Raw genomic sequence first — 5,018 nt, 5'->3', positions numbered from 1 at the left:
TCTAATCTTGTAGAGACTTGAGGCCTGAGGGTGGAGCCTGACAAGGGAGGGCTGCCCTCTCAGAGGTGTAGGGGAAGGGAAATGGAGGGGAAACTCTACAAGGGGGGTCCAGGAGAGAGAGCAGCATTTGACATGTAAATAAATAAGTAGATAAATAAATAAGTAAATAAAGTATTCTTAAGGAAAGAAAGGTGTTGGACTTACTAGACAAAGAGAGTAAGTCAACTTTTAAACATATATCCAAAGAACTAAAGAAAACAAGGACAGATTTACATAATATATGAAAATGATGCTTCAAGAAATATAGACTAAGAAACAGATAGTAAGAAATTACCAGATGACAATTACTTATGTTAAAAAAGTAAGTAATGTGTATGTAGTTCAATGGGAGAAGGCTTGACCAGCATATTCAAAGCCCTGGCTTCCATCTAACAATGGGAAAAAAACAACAGAAATATACATGATATAAAGAACTTTCAATAATGAATGTCAGCAGAGCAGATATTGACTAACATGCATATGCTTTAATTAAGATTATCTAGTCCAAGTACCAAACAGAAAGGAAAAATATCAGCTAAAAATATAGAAAAATAAATTAAACAAAATAGAGCCATAGCAAATTGCATTTATATCAACTTGTACATTAATGTGAGTCCAAGAAGGAAAAAGAGAAAGGGGAAAATTTTAAGAATGATCGCTCAAAACTTTCTATATATATATATATATATATATATATATATATATATATATATANNCAATNTATATANATATATATNTATATATACATAAATGAGTCTGTATATATATACATAAATATATATATATATATGTATATATATATGTACAATGTACCAAACAAGAATATAAATAAGCTTCAAATAAGATAAATTCAAAGGCAACCATATAATTCTAAAGAACAAAGCATAGTAGTGAAACTATTGAATAACTAATAAAAAGAGAATGCTGAAGACTGTGAATATCGACAACAAGCTCCTCATCATAAACTATGCAGACCAGCAGGCAATATAATATATATTATAATATTACAATATACCATAATTAAACAATATTTAATAATTTAACATCTATGAAAATACACTCCTTAAATTGAGAAATGAAAATATTTATAAGTAAGTGTAAATTAGAAGAAACCCTTTTTTGGTATATTTATACCCCTAGAAAAGTGCTAAGGAAACTCTTTATTTTTAAAACAGAAGATAAAATAAATTCAAATAAGAAAAATTTAAAAACCACCAGTAAAAGTAATACCTATAAATTCTAAATAAAACACAAATATATTTTGCATGTGACATTTGTCTCCTATTTGATTTATAATGTTGTTTCAGTGAAAATTTTGATTCGATACTCTCATAATAATATAATTATGAAGCAATTGTGGAATGATAGCATACAGGAGTTTCCTATTAATCCCCGTCCCGTCCCTGATCAAAAACATTAATTATGGAAAGAACCTGAGAACTTCTGGAAACAGTTTGAGAACACACACAGCCTGACTCTAGGGAATAACACACAAATTTTTGAGTTTCAGTGTACAATCTGAGGAAAAACTCACAGAAGGTTCTCAGAATTTTGTGTGGCATTAGAGGAAAAGAAAAGCCATACAACTTTACTCCTTTCTGACAAAAGAAGAATGGAGCAAATTTATAAACAGAAAAGATCAAAGCTTCAGTAGTTTCATCCTTATTAAATGGTGAAGGTAATTCCCTTTCAGAGCTATTTAGCATACTGGGGCTGGCGTTCCTTCAAATGCAGTGACAGCAGTAGAAAAGAAACCAAAACCAAAACAAATAAAAAACAAACAAAGTCCAGAATTCAGGAGCTAAATAATACAACAGCAGACTTGTTCAAGCAGAAGAACTTAACTTAAAAGCAAGTCATTTGACTTCCAGAGAACTCAGGTTCGATTCCCAACATCCAATATCGAGATTGTGTCTTTCAAACCATCTGTAAGATATGACACTGTCTTATGGTCTCTGTGGATAATGAATACACGTGGTTTACCTGCTTGAAGGCAAAATACCCATACACAGAAAATGAAAAATAAAGGAAAAAATAGATAATTTGAATTTTTCTGCTAGGTGAAAAACTTACAAATAAAAAGCCTGTAGGATTAATATAACATTATCAAAAGAATTAATGTAAGAATTATACGAATTACAAAAGAGGAAACAAAATGATAACAAGCTTAAAAACAAAACAGCTTGAAAAGTCCCCATATCCATGGTACAATATGGAAATCATCCTCAAACATATTAAATCTTTCCCAAGGTTACAAAGACACGTTATAATAAAAAATGTCTAGTTAATCCCCCCCCAAAATGTTATCTTGCAAGCACCAATCATTAAAAGTCATGTTACATCTATGCACCTATGCTACAATTACTTGAATATAACTTAATACTATCAAAAACTATATGTTAAAGGAATAAGGTTGAAAAAAATGAGAAAAAATAGACCCATCACACATAATGGATTCTTTACAATCAAAATATTTCTTAGGACAAAACTTACAGAGAAGAAAAGAGTACTGTGATACACTCTATCTTCTGAAAGAGACTGTGGAAAACTGGTCTCCATTCTTACAGTAGCTATATTTATATATGAGAAGGAAAACTTCAAGCCAAAACTAAGAGATAAAGTCAGTGCATTTTAATAAAGAGAAAATTCCTCAAGAATATAAAAATATATATGCACCAAATGTTAGTAATGTAATTTCATACCACAAACAATATGGGCATATAACAGAGGATAAACCAATGTAAAATAAAAAAATAGAGAGTGACTTCAATACCCGAGTCTCATCAATAGTTATAAGGTCCAGACAAAAATAACAGAAAAATTTCAGGCTTGAACTGCATCATCAGCCCAGGATGAGATGAATGGATAAGCTGCTGAGTTCTATCAGATAATTAAAGAATAATTATTGCCAATATCTCCAAAATTATACTCTAAAATATAAAATTCATCAACAGTAACATAAATTATGAGTACAGTATTATATTGATACAAAACTTAAATAAAGAGACATTGAAGAAAAATCTATATTGCAATTCTTCTGAGAAGTATGGATGCAAAAATTCTTAATAAAAATGCTTAACCAAATCCAAATATACATCTTAAAAGATCACATACCAATACAAAAGTTGCTTCATTCCAGAGATAAAAGGATAATTCATCATATATAAGGCAGTAAATGTAACAAACATGCACACATATGAAACATAGATTGAAGGACAGAAATTGCATAATCATTGTAATAAATACAGAAAACAGCCTTTGAATAATGTTCATCAACTGCTCATGAGAATAGACTCCAAGGAAACTATTTATGGATAAAAGACAATAACTTAACATAATAAAGGCCATAAACATAAAATTATAACAAACATCATTCTCAATGGGAAAAGAACTGAAAGCATCACTTTTAAAGTTGGGAAATATGTATATCTTGTCTTTCCATCTTTTCAATATAATGTTTAAATTATTCACCTGGGTAAGAAAGCAATGGAAATAAAGGGTACATTAAGTGAAATAATTCAATTAATTCCTACTACAGACAATATAGACCTATACTCATTGGGCACTAAAATTCTCACCAGACAGGAAAACCAACTGATTTGATAAGTGCTCCTAGGAAAATAAAAAGATATAAAGTCAACACAAAAAAGTATGACAACTTTTATATATATATATGCATAATGATCATTCTGAGCATAAAACTGGTCTCATTTACAGGGATGTCAAAACATAACCACTAGAAATAAATCTCACCAAGAAGGTAAAAGAGCTCAACAATGAAAACCTTTAAATACTTCCAAAAGAAATCAAGGAAAGGTGGTTTGTAAATTGTTATCTTGAGTATTCCAAGTTTCTGGGCTAATATCCACTTATCAGTGGATATTATCATGTGTGTTCTTTTACGATTGGGCTATCTCACTCAGAATGATATCCTCCAGATCCACCCATTTGCCTAAGAATTTCAAAACTGCATTGTTTTTAATAGCTGAAAAGTACATTCTGTATCCATTCCTCTGTTGAGGGACATTTGCGTTCTTTTCAGCTTCTGGAAGGCTATGAATATAGTGGAGCATGTGTCCTTATGACATGTTGGAACATCTTCTGGGTATATGTTCAGGAGTGGTATTGCTGGGTCCTCAGGCCCTATGTCTAATTTTCTGAGAAACCACCAAACTAATGAAACTCAAGACGAAGACCAAAGTGTGGATACTTTAATCCTTCTTAGAATGGGGAACAAAACACCCATGGAAAGACTTACAGAGACAAAGTGTGGAGCAGAGACTGAAGGAATGACCATACAGAGATTGCCCCACCTAGGGATCCATCCCATATACAGCCACCAAACTCAAACACTATTGTGGATGCCAACAAGTGCTTGCTGACAGGAGCCTGATATAGCTGTCTCCTGAGAGGCTCTGCCACTGCCTGACAAATACAGAATTGGATGCTCACAGCCATCCATGGGACCAAGCACAGGGTACCCAATGAAGGAGCTAGAAAAAGGACCCAAAGAGTTGAGGGGGGTTGCAGCCCCATAGGATAAACAACAATATTAACTAACCAGTACCCCCAGAGCTCCCAGAAACTAAACCACTAACCAAAGAGTACACATGGTGGGACTCATGGCTCCATATAGCAGAGGATGGCCTAGTCGGGCATCAATGGGAGAAGAGGCCCTTGGTCCTGTGAAGGCTCTATGCCCTAGTGTAAGGAAATGTCAGGGCCAGGAAGCGGGAGTGGGTTGGTTGGTGTAAAGGGGGAGCAGAAAGGAGGTGGGGGAGAGGGTTTTGGGAGGGGAAACCAGGAAATGGGCTAACACTTGAAATGTAAATAAAGAAAATATCCAATGAAGTAAAAATAAATAAATAAATAAAAAATAAATCAAGGACACTAGAAGACAGATTGGTAGAGTTAATAATGTAAACATAGCTCTGCAAATGAAAGTGATTCACATTTTCTTTTTTCTCTCTCTTTTTTTA

The sequence above is a fragment of the Mus pahari genome, chromosome 1 (assembly GCF_900095145.1).
Source record: "Mus pahari chromosome 1, PAHARI_EIJ_v1.1, whole genome shotgun sequence".
NCBI lineage: Eukaryota > Metazoa > Chordata > Mammalia > Rodentia > Muridae > Mus > Mus pahari.
Note: the sequence above shows the minus strand (reverse complement) of the source record.